Raw genomic sequence first — 17,060 nt, 5'->3', positions numbered from 1 at the left:
GGACACCGAGGACGGGGAGACACACACACACACGCACACACACACTCAGGCACACACAAAATTTTGTCTCGGGAAACAAAGAAGGGTCCTTAATTCTCCGGCCTGTGGAAGAACACCCGCCCCCCACCCAAAGATAAGGGCCACCACCTGACTTTAATTAATGAGTACGCTGAGGCGATAGGTCTCACCCCAGCCCACAGTCATGCCCACAGTGACAAACGGGCACGAGACAAACGCCACAAAGAAAGGGGAGGGGCAGGTGGGGACCAGGAAAACACCGCCACGCCGCGCCCCCCAAGGCGCGTTCCCATCGCCAGCGCGGAGGCAGCGGTCCTCGCCATCCTCGTCCTCGCCCCCGCGCTCATCCAAGCCGCCTCCCCAGCCCGGGGACCTACGGCCCGGCACCGGCTAGCGGGGCGTGCGGGGCGCCGCGAACCTTCCCTCTATGACCTCCCGGTGACAGCCTCGCGCCGCCCTTTGTGCGGGACTCAGCCTCCGGCCCCGGTGCCTCCCCCCCCCGGCCTGCCCCGCGTCCCTCCCGGCCTGGGCCGCTGTCCCACCTCTCCCCGTCCCCGCCGAAACGCCCTGGAGTGTGAATAGGGGAGGCTGGCGCGGGCCCGCGGTCTCTTCAGCATCCCGAGCCCGGAGCCGCCAGGTCCCATAAACCCCAGCCCCGGGGCGACAGCCCCCAGCCTCCGGCGCCCTGCCCTCGGTCCCTCACTTACTCGGGCGCGCCGGCTGCGGCGGCGGGTGTGTGGGACCGTCAGCGCCGGGAGGCAGGAGGAAGGCTGAGGGCGGCGAGCGTCTGTCCGGACCCAGCGCGGCTGAGGTGGCGACGGCCAACTGCGCGCGGAGGCCCCCGACAAGGGGCGGGCCCGGCGGGGGAGGGGCGGTCACCGCGCCTCTCATTCATGCAGCGGGGGCGGGGTGAGGGACCCGGATGCCCGGGCAGCTCCCGCCCACCTCGCTGAGGGCGCCTTGGCTTCAGAGTCTGCAGTGCGCAGGCGCGGGACTTGGTGCGCTGGCCCCGTTCCGCCCTGCCCCCTGGGGTGGTGGTACAATTACACGGGCTGCTGCAGCGGGTAAACCAATTCCCTCATCTGTTTAGTATTTTTGCATGTTCTGTAAACATTTTTTTAGGTGAAAGCTTGGGACACTACCTCTTTCCTAGCACCCAGCCTCCCAATCTCGGAGGGCACAGGAATGCCCATTAGTTTGATGGGAAGACAGTACGCATCGCCCCTTTCCTCCATTTGTCTCTCCAGCAGGTCCTCTCCACTGAATGCTGGGACCACAGTGGTAGATGAGACCTAGAATCGGCCGAGGTAGTGGAGAAGCATGTGCAGGAAAGAGTGCATTACATTGTTTATTTGCATTGACCTGGTCCCCTCAGTCCCTACATGTCTTTGCACAGAGTAGACAAGAAATTGATCATGGTTTTGAAAAAGGCCCAGACCTTTCTGTAAAATCAAGGCTTAGGGTGTCGTAGCTCCAAGGATCTATGGAGGCCTCTCTTCTTTGGTAGGCAGTGTATTCTTTGGAGACACCCTCCTGTTCTTAGCCCCTTGGCTCTGCCACTCCTGGGCCACAGAAATCTTTGGGGATGCTGGGAGCCTGCAGGAGGCCTCACAGCCTTCCCCTCTAAGGTCCCTTGGCTGAGTGTGTGAATACAGCTCAGTCCCCAGGTTCCCTTCTGAGGTTCTCCTTCCTTTTCCTATCTTCCAGGCTTCCCTCACATAAACCACAAGCAACTCAGTGGTTTAACTTTAGGAAGCAAAAGCCATCATGGAAAGTGCCTATAGACAAATGCTTTCTGCTTTGCAAAAAATAAGCTTCCAAGGGAAGAGGAAGGAAAGGCAAAAACATCATTGAACATCTCAAGAAGTCACCTAGTAGTTCTAGTCCTTCACCGTAAGAGATGGTTGGAAGCATGTGCTCTATAGAGTGTGACAAAAGGATGGGGGAGACCCATTCTTCCTCTAATGCTGCCTATCAACACCTACCCCCTTGCCCTTCAGGCCAAGAGCCTCAGGGGACCTTTTCTTCTCTCACTGCTAGCTCTCAATGGGAGTTGTTACCAGAAGGACCTTCCCAACTCTGATTTGCTGGTACCTAGGACTCCTCGTCTCTCTCCTGGCCTGTTGATTCCCATGTGAATAGATTCTCAGGATATGCAGATCTGCCTATGTCATAGTCTTTTTCTAAAGTGGCCCACTTGACCCTTTTTTTTCCAGTCATTTCCAGCATAGCACCACAATGTTTCACCCTCAGTGCCTATGTTCTTGTTGTTCCCTTTACTAGGAAAGCAAAACCTATCTAGAAACACTCAAGAGTCTCCGTTTTATGAAGCTGTCCTATCTTTCCCCACCTTGTTGACAGACTTTCTTTTGGAATCCTCCTGGGTCCTGTACCCAAGTCCCTCTCAGCTCCAGATGTACTTGGGATTCATATCCATTTGCTAGTATTTTCCTGCATTACCAGAATGTGAGCCCTTCAACAATGGGAGCAATGTCTCCTCAAGACCTAGCAGGTGATTGGGAAAATGATTAGGAAGCAATGGTTGATGGGAGAGGTGATATTCCCTGGTGGGCGAGGGAGGTTCCACAGGGGTGAGAAAAGCTGAACTCACTTCTCTTTCTCCTCCCTTCTTGTGGCTTCCTTTACCCTCTGTGTGTTAGGAAGCCTGTTTTATTTGTTTGTTTAAAAAGCTTGGTTAGAAATTCTCTAGTCCAAGCTGGTTGTAGGGTAGAGGGTATAGTGGCTTTAGTTTCCATGTCCTTTGTCCTTGTGAAACTCAGGAGAGAGAGAGTAGTAGACTGTTCCTTGTTCTTCTTGGGAGAGAAGTCAGATTTTTTGGTCTCCTGGTATCTCCAGCTGGATTTCATAAGCAGATCCACAATCCTATCTTTCTAGTGATACAGAAGGTTCTACTTCCCTCTCACTGTACCCAACTGCTCCCACTTAGGCAAAATACATGTGGGGGTAGAATGTGGATGTATTCAGAGAGATCTAGGCAGCTTAGGTGAGTACCCCAAACAGCAGGCATCCAGGGCTTGAAGTAGTGGCTTTCTTTCTTTCTTTCTTTCTTTCTTTTTTTTCTAATTTTATATATTTATTTGAGAGGGAGAGAGAGCATGAGAGGGGAGAGGTCAGAGGGAGAAGCAGACCCCTGCTAAGCAGGGAGATCAATGCCAGACTCGATCCTGGAACTCCAGGATCATGACCTGAGCTGAATGCATTTGCTCAACCAATGGAGCCACCCAGGTGCCCCAAGTAGTGGCTTTCTCAGCTAATATGGGCTCTTGTTGCTTGTGATGGAGGAGTGGGAAAAGCTTCACTGCTTAAGTCTTCAGAGGATATCCCTCTTTCCATTTCCTCTCCCCTTAGCCCTCTCTATCCTCTTCCTACATTATACTTCTTTTAAAGCATTTTCCTCACTCCAACCCATTACTCAGAAAACCATCCTTACCTCCATGTTCAGAAGTCTTTCAAGACTCTTCTACCTTCTGGAAAATAAATGACATGTAATTTTAAATCAAATGTTAGTGACCAATTTTGGAACAGCAACTTTCTGGATGGTAACTGTAGTAGGAGCAAGGGTTGCTTTTTGTCATCTTAGGTCTGGTGTTCAATACAAGTTGATTGAATGACTGTGTGAACAAATAAAGGCAAAATCAGTGTTTCAAAGAGAAGCTAGAACTCAAAGGTTGTCCTTGGCCAAACCCCTCTGTCCATCCTCTCCTCCTAGTGAGAACTATCCATCTGTTAAGTGGTGGTCTTTATCCCAGAAAAACATCCTCATATTGGCCAATGATTTGGCTGCTTGGTTATCTAGATCTCTGGATGACCCTTTCAAGTGTTGACCAGTCAGTGCTTTGATTCTTTGGACTGGTCAGCAGAGGAGTCTCACCATTTCTGTGAGAGCCAGAGGTGTGTTCCTGTGTTCCCTGAACTCCTTCATTTGATAATCCTAATCTCCTGCTGGGCCTCCTCCTACAAGAAGTGTCCTGATAGCACACGTGGACCTCTAGATAGGGTGTGACCCTGCTCAAAGAGGCCTCAATAGCTCCTTGATGCAGGATGTGTGTACACAACTATGAAACAGTGCAAGTGTGGGAGGAAGTGTAGGCTTCTATGTGCATGGTAGCTTTGGGCAAGACTGTGTCCACCCTCAGAAACAGAAATCAGGGATTCTGTCCTCAGCCACCAACAATCCACGCTGCCTTTCTGGCACCCACAAGCCAAATGACCCAAACAGAACTCAGAGCCCCGAAAATATAAATGTGCTCAGGATCCCATGTGAGAATTAGCTGAGACCAACTGCAGATGGAGGGGGGGCACAATTTTCCAGGGGTGGTACAGCCCACTCAGACAATTGCAGTGGAGTATACCTGTCTTCATGTGGATTCTCCCAGAAAGTTCAAGACAAGGGCTGGAATGCAGGTACTTTACTTAGGAGGTAATCGCAGGAAACAGGAGTGAAGAAATGGAAAAACAAGATAGAGGAGAGAGAAAAGCCAATACAAAGGTGTGTTGAGCCAGTTACTGCCAAGGGAAACTCAGAGAAACCTGGTGGAAGAGTCTCAACACTGAGGCTGCGGCATTTACCTACTGACTTCCATCTCCCTGTTGCTTCTAGATGACCCTCAGAACACTTACAAGTTATGGCTGTGCAGCAAGGCAAGCTACAGCTAGCTCAGCTCTTCCTCCCTCGACCACTGCTGCAACTATTAGAAGCACCCCTCCCCCAACACACACACACACAATTCCTGCCCCTGTTGAGTTCTTTAACCCAATTATGTCACTACCTTTTCTTTCTGTTCTTAAGTCTAAGCTTGTAAGAGGAAGTGAAGTGGTTTCTTTGCTCACAAACCATCCTAAGAAAAAGGAAGTATAGTGGCTCTTCCCCCATTTGAACCTATCCAATCTCCCCTAATAGCTCTCCACCATCATCACCTCATCTCAAAGCAAGGCACAGAAAAGAGATAGAGAGAGAGCAAGAAAGCAAACAAGCTCTTTGAAATGACTTCTGGCACCACAGAGTCACAGAACCAGAGCTAGAAGGAATGAGCTCTCTCAGAAAGATGAGCCTCCATGCTGAGAGGGAAGTATATAGCCATATAAGCCTTTCTCAAGAAACAAGAAAGGTCTCAAGTACACAACCTAACCCTACACCTAAAGGAGCTGGAGAAAGAACAACGAAGAAAGCCTAAACCCAGCAGGAGAAGAGAAATCATAAAGATCAGAGCAGAAATCAATAAAGTAGAAACCAAAAGAACAGTTGAACAAATCAACGAAACTAGGAGCTGGTTCTTTGAAAGAACTAATAAGATTGATAAACCCTGGCCAGACCTATCAAAAAGAAAAGAGAAAGGACCCAAATTAATAAAATCATGAATGAAAGAGGAGAGATCACAACCAACACCAAAGAAATACAAACAACTATAAGAACATATTATGAGCAACTATACGCCAGCAAATTTGACAATCTGGAAGAAATGGATGCATTCCTAGAGACATATAAACTACCAAAACTGAACCAGGAAGAAACAGAAAACCTGAACAGACCCATAACCAGTAAGGAGATTGAAGCAGTCATCAAAAATCTCCCAACAAGAGCCCAGGGCCAGACAGCTTCCCAGGGGAATTCCACCAAACATTTAAAGAAGAATTAATTAACCTATTCTGAAACTGTTCCCAAAAATAGAAATGGAAGGAAAACTTCCAAACTTCTTTTATGAGGCCAGCATTACCTTGATCCTAAAACCAGACAAAGACACCATCAAAAAGGAGAATTACAGATCAATATCCTTGTTTGAACACAGATGCAAAAATTCTCACCAAAATACTAGTCAATAGGACTCAACAGTACATTAAAAGGATTATTCATTACACCAAGTGGGATTTATTCCTGGGCTGCAAAGTTGGTTCAACACCTGCAAGTTAATCAGTGATACAATACATAAATAAAAGAAAGAACAAAAACCATATACTCTCAATAGATGCTGAAAAAGCATTAGACAAAGTACAGCATCCTTTCTTGATTAAAATTCTTTAAAGTGTAGGGATAGTGGGTACATACCTCAATATCAACAAAGCCATCTATGAAAAACCTACAGTGAATATAATTCTCAATGGGGAAAAACTGAGAGCTTTTCCCCTAAGGTCAGGAACATGGCAGGGCTGTCCACTATCACCACTGCTATTCAACATAGTACTAGAAGTCCTAGCTCCAGCAATCAGACAACAGAAAGAAATAAAAGGCATCTGATTAGCAAGAAGTCAAACTCTCATTCTTTGCAGATGATATACTTTATGTGGAAAATGCAAAAGATTCCACTCCAAAACTGCTAGAACTCATACAGGAATTCAGTAAAGTGTCGGGATATAAAATCAATGCACAGAAATCAGTTGCATTTCTATACACCAACAACAAGACAGAAGAAAGAGAAATTAAGGAGTCAATCCCATTTACAAATGCATCCAAAACCATGAGATACCTAGGAACAAACCAGACCAAAGAGGCAAAGAATCTGTACTCAGAAAACTATAAAATATTCATGAAAGAAACTGAGGAAGTCACAAAGAAACTTTCATGCTCATGGATTGGAAGAACAAATATTGTGAAAATGTCTATCCTACCTAAAGCAATCTACACATTTAAGGCAATCCCTATCAAAATACCATCAATTTTTTTCAAAGAACTGGAACAAATAATCCTAAAATTTACATGGAAACAGAAAAGACCCCGAATTTAAAAAAAAAAAAAAAGCCGAAGTTGGTGGCATCACAATTCCAGACTTCAAGCTCTATTACAAAGCTGTGGTCACGAAGACAGTATGGTACTGGCACAAAAACAGACACATAGATCAATGGAACAAAATAGAGAGCCCAGAAATAGACCCTCAACTCTTTGGTCAATTAATCTTCAACAAAGCAGGAAAGAATGTCCAATGGAAATAAGACAGTCTCTTCAACAAATGGTATTGGGAAAATTGGACAGCCACATGCAGAAGAATGAAATTGGACCATTTCCTTATACCACACACAAAAATAGACTCCAAATGGATGAAAGACCTCACTGTGAGACAGGACTCCATCAAAATCCTTGAGGAAAATACAGGCAGCAACCTCTTTGACCTCAGCCACAGCAACTTCTTCCTAGAAACATCACCAAAGACAAGGGAAGCAAGGGCAAAAATGAGCTATTGGGACTTCATCATGATCAAAAGCTTTTGAACAGCAATGGAAACAGTCAACAAAACCAAAAGACAACTGACAGAATGGGAGAAGATATTCACAAATGACATATCAGATAAAGGGCTAGTATCTATAAAATCTATAAAGAACTTATCAAACTCAACATCCAAAGAACAAATAATCCAATCAAGAAATGGGCAGAAGACATGAAGAGACATTTCTGCAAAGAAGACATTCAGATGGCCAATGGACACATGAAAAAGTGCTCCACATCACTCAGCAACAGGGAACTCCAAATCAAAACCACAGTGAGACACCACCTCATATCAATCAGATGGCTAAAATTAACAACTCAGGAAATGACAGATGTTGGCAAGGATGTAGAGAAAGGAGAACTCTCCTACACTGTTAGTGGGTATGCAAGCTAGTGCAGCCACTCTGGAAAACAGCATGGAGGTTCCTCAAAAAGTTGAAAATAGAGCTACCTTATGACCCAGCAATTGCACTACTGCGTATTTACCCTAAAGATACAAATGTAATGATCCAAAGGTGCATGTGTACCCAAATGTTTATAGCAGCAATGTCCACAATAGCCAAACTATGGAAAGAACCTAGGTGTCCATCAACAGATGAATGAATAAAGAAGATGTGATACACACACACACACACACACACACACACACACAATGGAATACTATGCAGCCATCAAAGAAAATGAAATCTTGCCATTTGCAATGATGTGGATGGTGCTAGAGGATATTATGCTGAGCAAAATAAGTCAATCAGAGAAAGACAATTATCATATGATCTCCCTAATATGAGGAATTTGAGAGGCAGGGTGGGGGATTTGGAGGGTAGGGAAGGAAAAAATGAAACAAGATGGGATGAGGAGGGAGACAAAACATAAGAGACTCAATCTCACAAAACAAACTGAGGGTTGCTGGGGGGTGGGGGGTGGGGAGAAAGTGGTTGGGTTATGGACATTGGGGAAGGTATGTGAAATACTGAGCGCTGTGAAGTGTGTAAGTCTGATGATTCACAGAACTGTACTCCTGGGGCAAATAATACATTATATGTTAATAAAAATAATTAATTAAAAAAAAAAAAGAAAAATGAGCCTCAGTATCTTTTGATTCTTCTACTATTTTGACAACTCCTCTAAATAGGTATCTCTGATTTATCTTGGCTTGCCACACTTCTCACCCACATGATCCTAATTGGGACTCAGTCCTTCATGCCCTCTGAAGACTCTGAGGCAGGCAAAGACTGTGACTGGGGAAGAATCTTGAACCTCTGTAGTGGGGCGTGTCCTCCACCATGACACACAACTTCCATCACGGGCCTCTGGCTCACCTACTAAAGCTCTCACTCGCCTGTCATCCGAAGGAGTGCACCAGGAAGGCAATGCTGGGAGGTAATATGTTTCTAATACCACCAGAGTCTTCTACGCTCCTCCCCCCTTCTCCTCCCTCCACTCCCCCCCACCCCCGCCCCAGGTTAAAATGGTGAAATGAACCCACACATCTACTTTTGCTCCTTCCTGAAAACTGCTAAGACATTCTAAGGGATTGTTTTTTAATTTTTTTTAAAGATTTTATTTATTTATTTGACAGAGAGAGATCACAAGTAGGCAGAGAGGCAGGCAGAGAGAGACAGGAGGAAGCAGGCTCCCTGCTGAGCAGAAAGCCCGATGCGGGACTCCATCCCAGGACCCTGAGATCATGACCTGAGCCGAAGGCAGTGGCTTAACCCACTGAACTACCCAGGTGCCCTAAAAGGATTGTTTTTTTAAAAAGAAACAAACTCCCAAGGACAGAGAGAATAGAAAGGGAGACAATGGCAAAAATAATTTTGTAAGCTGGAAAAAAGATGGATGAATACTGATTGACTTAGCAGACTCAAGAAAGCGAAAAACCCAGGTAAAGCTAAGAACAGCCCTCTTTTATTGGCAAAATCCTAAAATCAAAACAAAAACAAAAACTCCAACAAACAAACAAAAAAGGAATCGGCAGTCCTAGCTCGACTCTGGAACTGAGCAAGCCACAATCAGGAGAACCAGAAGCAGTTAAAGTCTCCCTTCTATCACCCTCCATGCTGCAGAGCCCCATCTCCCGACAGGCATATGGCTGGAGAGGTAGCTTCTAGAAGGGGGTAAAACAGAAGGTGTCTCAATTGGGTGCACAAGGGATGGCTGTGAACAAAGGTTTCATGTGAAGAACAGGGGCATTAAGTGAATATTTACTCATTGCACATAGATCCTCAGCTCTCTTTTCTGCTTCTTCTTTTTTTTTTTAAGATTTTATTTATTTATTTGAGAGAGAGACAGTGAGAGAGAGCATGAGCAAGGAGAAGGTCAGAGGGAGAAGCAGACTCCTCGTGGAGCTGGGAGCCCGATGCGGGACTCGATCCCGGGACTCCAGGATCATGACCTGAGCCGAAGGCAGTTGTCCAACCAACTGAGCCACTCAGGCGTCCCTCTTTTCTGCTTCTTTACCAGATCCCTGAAAGCCACACTCCACCCCTCCTCTCTGGAATTCTGACCAGCCCCAAAGGAAAGAACTAAAGATACTGACATTAGAATTTCCAATAAATGAGAGCCCTTGTCTTCCTACTGTGAATCTCTGAGTTGACAGGTCTGACTCCCACATTTTCAATTAGCTTTTCAGGCCTTTAGTCTTAATCAAGAGCAGACAGCCAAAGATCATGTCTTCTGTTCCCTAAAAGCAAATGCTTTTAGGTGCACATGATTTATTGAGGGTAGGGTCTCAGGAGAAGCCTTCCCCACACCTCTCTCACCTCCCCCAAGAAGCAGCTGGGGGAAGAGCTGGGCAAGGGTGTGGTCTTGGCTGGAGTCTAGCCTCAGTCTGATCCCCCAGGGAGTCCTGGAGTGTGAATTACACCACAGGATTGATTTCACCTGGAAGTAAGCGGGCTGTTTTATGCCCACACATTAATCAGTCATTGATTGTGGGCTGCCAGAGAGGAGGCTGTACTCTCCCAGGCAAGGCAGCTCTTGACTGTGGTCAATTCTCTAGAGAAAGGGGTAGCTCTGATCCATTAATAACCAGCACCCACATCAGCTGGGGTATGGGTAGGACACCAATAACATCTGCTACAGGTTACCAGATAGCTGAGGAAAACTGCTATCGGCAAGAGAAGGAAGAAGTAATAACAAAAACAAATAAAGCAAACTAATAACCAAAATAAACATTTAGAAAAGCCACTTGGAAGAACCCAGGACTTACTCTGAAGAATAAGAGATGATATTGCTCCCATGAAACAAGAACAAGATTTTTTTTTATTTTTTAAAAGATTGTATTTATTTATGTATGGCAGAGAGAGATAACAAGAAAATGAACACAAGCACAAGGGAGCTGGAGAGGGAGAAGCAGTCTTCCCGATATAGGGCTTGATCCCAAGACTGGGATCATGACCTGAGCCGAAGGCAGAGGCTTAACCACTGAGCCACCCAGGGTCCCTAAGATGTTATTTTAGAAGGCAGGAAACAAAAATAAGCTTTTAAAACAAACAAACGAACATGATAGGAGAAATGAAAAACTCAGTATTTCCCAGAAATAGACCCAAAAGACAAAACAATGAAAAATAGGAAAGAAAAGAGGAATACAGGAGGAATAGCCCAGAAGGTTTAACATCTGAATAACAGTCATTACAGAAAGAGAGGGGAGGAAATCATTAATGAGGTAATTCAAGAAGAATTTCCCAAACTGAAAAAACAAATTTCCAGGTTGAAAGGGCCCATCATATGCCTAGATCAATGGGTAAAAGTGGTCCAACAAGTACACATACTTGTGAGATTTCAGAAACCTGGGGACAAAGAAGATTCCACATGCTTGAATAAGAGAAAAGAGTCATATACCAACCAAATCTCAAGAATCAGAATAGTTTCAGACTTCCTTTGCTGGAACTGTTCCAGAAACACTGAAAGGTAGAATACTAGGGTAATATCCTTATAATTCTAAAGGAAGTTTGTTTCCAATCTAGAATTCTATACCCAGCCAACCTATTAATCAAGAACTAAGTAGAATAGAGACTTTCAGATGTGTACAATCTTATGCATCCTTTACTTGGAAGTAACTGAAGGATGTTCTCTACCAAAATGAGGGAGTAAACCAAACAGAATGACACAGAATACAGAAAGAAGGAGATCTAACACAATGTGGGGTATGGGAATTCCTGTGAGGCTGATATAGTGTGAACCTAGAAGGATTAGAGCCGAGAGACTCAAGACACAAATATGTAAAGGATTGTTATGAGCAGGATGACCACTGACATTGTACCATTTCATAACCAGTTTTTCTTCAAGATACGGATGTCTGAGGTAAATTGGCTAGATGACAGAGACCCCACTTATTGTTGGAAAGAGCTCTCAGTAATACTCTTGAGACTTGGTATTCAGTCCTGGCTTTGTTTTGAGATAGCTGTGCTGAGAAAGTCTCTTTCCTTTCCTAGACTTCTAAATCATCCTCTGTTCAATGTCAAGAATGGGCATGTATCTTGAATCGACAAGAAGTCCATGTGTCTTTAAGGCTCTCTCTGCCTCTGTGAAATTCATTCTTCATGACACACAATTCTATGAGTTTTGAAAAATGCATAGTTATGTAACCACCTCCGCAGTCATCACCTAAAAAAAATGCTCTCATGCTACTCCTTTGTAGTCAACCCCTTTCTCCTCCCTCAACTCTTGGAAACCACCAATCTGTTCTCCATCCTTACGTTTCCTATAATATATACATGGAATCATACAATAAAAAGCATTTTGAATCGGGCTTCTTTCATCCAACACAATGCATTTTGTTTGACACCCTAGCCAGCAATTACCACTAATCTTGTTTTCAGTTCTCCCTCAAAGCAGATTCTGAGGCATGAATTCAAATGCAAGTAGTTGATGTGGGAGGTGATCTCAGGAAGTGCTAGTTAAGGGAATGAAGAAGTGAGATAGGGAAGGGAAGGAAGCCAATAGAAGGTATCTTCTTTTTCAAGTAGGATATCACTGTGGGTACAAGGCTCCACCCTCTGGGGACTCTGGGATCCACTGCAGAACCCCCACCTCAGAGCAGTCCAGCCTAATAGGTGAAGAAGCTGGGATATTTATCCACCAAATTCCTGTTCCTCATTGATTGAGGGCTGCAAGCACTTCTGGCTTTCCTGGTATGTGGACCAAACATGTTTCTGCCACCAAGGGGAAGAAAAAGCCCTCAGGCAGAAAGTTACAGGTGTTCACAGTAAGCAGCTTTTGGTGTGCAGTGGTGAGTGCCAAGAGAGACGTGTGAGGCCTTGACAGCTACACCCTGCCCCTCCAGGTGAGAGGATGAAATCCTCATATACCACCAAACAGCTGCAGAGAAGAACCTTGAGGGCATCTGTGGTTAGGGCCTGAGAAGAAAGCCAGTACAATGAACCAGGGGTCCCACTGGAAGAATTCTAAGGATGGGGACTTTTCACCTTGAGAATAGGAGGGGACCTCTGAGAGATAAGACTGCCTTACTTGAGGACTGATGGGGACCACCCCAAAACAAGTCTATGTCCCCACCACTGAATCCCACCCTTGCACCTTCCACCTTCCTCCGTGAGAATCAACCCCCTGATGTGAACAGTAGAGCTTTTTCTCTACACAGTTGGTAAAACAAGCTTGTGTTACTTGTTTAGAACCCTCAGCTCTCTTAGCAAATTATTGGTTCAGTAGATGTGCCTCTCAGCAGAAAAAGGTTGGTGTGCAAGAAATACCTTTCAATTTTCACAACCTAAACTGAACTCAGTTTCTTTCTTTCTTTCTTTTTTTTTTTTTAAAGATTTTTTAATTTATTTGACAGAGAGAGAGAGGTCACAAGTAGGCAGAGAGGCAGGCAGAGAGAGAGAAGGAACCAGGCTCCCTGCTGAGCCGAGAGCTCGATGCGGGGCTCGATCCCAGGACCCTGGGATCATGACCTGAGCCGAAAGTAGAGGCTTTACCTCACTGGGCCACCCAGGTGCCCCTCTTTCTTCCTTTTTAAAAATATTTTTATTTATTAGTCAGAGAGAGAGAGAGAGAGACAGTACAAGCAGGGGGAGCAGCAGGTAGAGGGAGAAGCAGTCTCCCCACTGAGCAAGGAGCATGATGCGGGATTCAGGCCCAGGAAGCTGAGATCATGACCTGAGCCAAAGGCAGATGCTTCATTAACTGAGCCACCCAGCCATCTCCTGAACTCCTTTTTTATTGTGAGCTTCCTTCTGTGTTGTGTCACCTTAATCTCAGTCAGTTGTTGCCTGTTTCTGGGAGGCTCTCAGAAATCCAAAGCACTGGCAGGTGGCATCTGGTCTATGTTATCGTCCACATCAGCATCACACGAGATGCCCTCTTTTGATGTTGTCTTTGGTGGTCAGTTCACCTAAGTCCTTGCTGGCCCCACCCCCATCGTTTCCTCCTTGATTCCTTGGAGGCCTGCTGTCTCTCAGCCAATTCCTGTGCCTTTCTTGATTCATGGGGTATTCTAAAGTTCTGAGATGGGCCAAGGGAACTTGGTGGGTTATTCAGGACTCTTTGGATTCTCTGGGTTATTCACAGATGTACACAACTCATTCTGTTATTTCTACACTTTCCTGACTCTTGGGAGTCCTGACTGTATGTAATGTAACACATTCACACAGTCATTTCTTTGGGAAAGTCTTATGGCTGCCCTGAGCTCTACCCAGGGTTCTCTCTGCACTTGGGTTTTCCAAACCGATATGGGTTTCATTGAGGAAAAAAAGGCGAGATGTAGAGCTTCCTTTTTCAGGTATCTACTATCTCTTTAGCACCCAGTTTGGGGATTTATTCTAATGGAGATGTGGATATGTAATTTCTTTCAAATCAAATGCATTTTCTCAAACATGTTATACAATTTGCATATACATTCCTCTAAGTTTCTAGTAAGATACCTTTTAAATTAACTAATTGTAGATCCACATGAAATTGTGATTAATAACACAGAAAGATCCTTGCACCCCTCATTCAGTTTCCTCCAGTGGTAACATCTTGTATACCTGTAGCACAAGAGCAGAGCTTGGAAATTGACATTGACACAATATACCAATCTTACTCTGTTTTCTCCAGTTCTACAGACAGGAATATGTATGTATTTCATTTTATGAAATTTATCACAAATGTAGATTCATGTAATTATCATCACAGTTGAGATACAGAACAGTTTAACCACCACAAGGATCCCTTGTGCTGCTGCCCTTTTTAAATCATAGCCATATTCTTGCCACTGAACTCCACCCCATGCTGTCCCTAAATCCTGACAACTACTAATAATTATCCATCTATATAATTTTGTTTTCTCAAGAATGTTATATAAATGACATTATACAGCATGTAGCCTTTGGGGATTTTTTTTTAAAGATTTTATTTATTTATTTGACAACAGAGATCACAAGTAGGCAGAGAGGCAGGCAGAGAAAGAAGGGGAGCAGGCTCCCCGCTGAGCAGAAAGCCTGATGCGGGGTTCAATCTCGGGACCCTGGGATCATGACTTGAGCCTAAGGCAGAGGCTTTAACCCACTGAGCCACCCAGGCGCCCCATTGGGGATTGGTCTTATTTACACATCATAATTCCCTGGAGATTATCCAAATTGTTGTGTGTATCAGTAGCTCATTCCTTTTTATTGTTGAGCAGTATTCCACAGTTTCTTTAACCATTCCCTCATTGAAAGATATCTCGATTGTTTCTAATTTGGACTATTACGAACAGTCAAGACAATACAAGAGTGATGAACATTCATGTACAGGCTTTTGTATGAACATAACTTCTCTGGGATAAATGCCCAGGAGTGCCATTGCTGAGTCATATGGAACTGTGTGTTTAATTTTGTAAGAAACTACCACATTGTTTTCTGGAGTGGCTGTACCCTTTGATATTCCCACCAGCACTGTATAAGTGATCCAAATTCTCTGCATTCTCACCAGCATTTTGTGTGTCATGGCCTTTTAATCTAGCCATTCTGATAGATGTGTAGTGATATCTCATTGTGGCTAATGAGATTTTTGAACTTTTTTCCCCCTCCATTTCCCCAGTGGCTAATGATATTGAACACATTTCCCTGGTGGCTAATGATGTTGAATATATATATTTTTTTCATGTGCTTATTAACCATCTGTAGAACTTCTTGGTAAAATGTTTGGTTAATCTTTTGCTCATTTTCTAACTGGATTGTTTGTGCAGTTTTGTTTGGTTTTGCTTTTTTACTGTTGACTTTTCAGAGTTCTTTACATATTCTAGGTACTAGTCTTTCGCTGGATATGTGATTTTAAAATATTTTCTCCCAGTCTGTGGCTTTTATTTTCATCCCCTTAAAGATCCTTCACAGAGCCAAAAATTTTTAATTCTGATGAAACCCAATTTACCAAGTATTCCTTTCATGGATTTTGCTTTCCATGTCAAATTATGAACTCTTTAAAAATTTTTTTTAAAAATGATTTTATTTACTTATTTGAGAGAGAGAGAAAAGAGAAAGAGCACATGAGCAGGGATGGGGCAGAGGTACAAGCAGATTCCCTGCAGAGCAAGGAGCCTGATGCAGGACTGGATTCTAGGATGCTGGGATCATGATCTGAGCTGAAAGCAGATGCTTAACCAACTGAGCCACCCAGGTGCCCCAGGTTGTGAACTCTTTACCTGGCTTTGATTGTAAAGATTCTCTCCTAAGATTTTCCCAAAATTTTACATTTTACATTTAAGTCTCTGATTCATTTTGAGTTAATTTTTGTTTAAGGTGTGATGTTTACGTTGAAGTGTTTTTGTTACTGTTGTTATTGCTTGCTTTTGGATGTTGAATTGTTTTAGCACCACTTCTTGAAAGGCTATCCTTCTTCTGTTGAATTGTTTTTGTACCTTTGTAAAAAATCAGTTGGGCGTATTTGTGTGGATCTATTTCTGGTTTTGTATTCTGTTCCTTTGATCTATATATCTATCCCTCTCCCAGTACTACAAAGTTTTGATTACTGTAGCTATATAATAACTCTCTAATTTGGGTAGACTGATTCCTCTTTATTTTTCTTCTTTTCTGTACTTGTTTTATCTATTCTATTGCCTATCCCTTTCCATATACATTTTATTTTTGCTTAGGTTCGCTGAGATATAATTGACATATAACACTGTTATATGTAAGTTTAAGGTGTAAACATAGTGATTTCATATATGTATACAGTGCAAAATGATTACTTCAGGAAGATTAGTTAACACATCCATAGCCTCACATAGTTGTAATACTTTTTAAAAAAGATTTTATTGATTTACTTGAGAGAGAGAGAGAGAGTATGAGAGGGGGGAGGGTCAGAGGGAGAAGCAGACTCCCCTCCAAGCAGGGAGCCTGATTTGGGACTCGATCCTGAGAGTCCGGGATCATGACCTGAGCTGAAGGCAATTGCTTAGCCAACTGAGCCACCCAGCCTCCCAGTTATAATACTTTTCTTAAAGATTTTTAAAATTTATTTTAGAGTGAAAGAGAGTGCTTGCAGGGGCAGGGGTAGGGGAGGGGAGAGAGAGGGAGAGAGAATCTTGGGCAGAATCCGTGCTGATCTCAAGCATGACGCGCGGGGGTGGGGGGGCGCCTGCGTGGCTCAGTGGGTTAAAGCCTCTGCCTTCAGCTCAGGTCATGATCCCAGGGTCCTGGGATCGAGCTACGCATGGGGCTCTCTGCTCAGTGGGGATCCTGCTTCCTCCTCTCTCTCTGCCTGCCTCTCTGCCTGCTTGTGATCTCTGTCTGTCAAGTTAAAAAAAATATATATCAAGCATGACGTGGGGCTCAATCTTAGAACACTGAGATCATGACCTGAGTAGAAATCTTGGGAGCTTAACTGACTGAGCCATCCAGGTGCTCCT

At 44.2% G+C, this 17,060-nt stretch overlaps 1 protein-coding gene across 1 annotated transcript in view; it reads right to left on the bottom strand.

Moving 5' to 3' along the window:
- RNF24 (ring finger protein 24) overlaps positions 1 to 913 on the bottom strand; it is a 104,397-nt gene extending 103,484 nt beyond the window's left edge. The window contains exon 1 of the mRNA XM_004772840.3: positions 726 to 913. The gene's annotated coding sequence lies outside the window, so the exon portion shown is untranslated. The remainder of the gene's footprint in view (positions 1 to 725) is intronic.
- Between the last annotated feature and the right edge of the window lie 16,147 nt (positions 914 to 17,060).

This window comes from Mustela putorius, unplaced genomic scaffold, assembly GCF_011764305.1.
Source record: "Mustela putorius furo isolate JIRA1106 unplaced genomic scaffold, ASM1176430v1.1 tig00000874_pilon_pilon_pilon, whole genome shotgun sequence".
Taxonomy (NCBI): domain Eukaryota; kingdom Metazoa; phylum Chordata; class Mammalia; order Carnivora; family Mustelidae; genus Mustela; species Mustela putorius.
The sequence above is the reverse complement of the archived record's forward strand: the minus strand, read 5'-3'. Positions and strand labels throughout refer to the sequence as shown.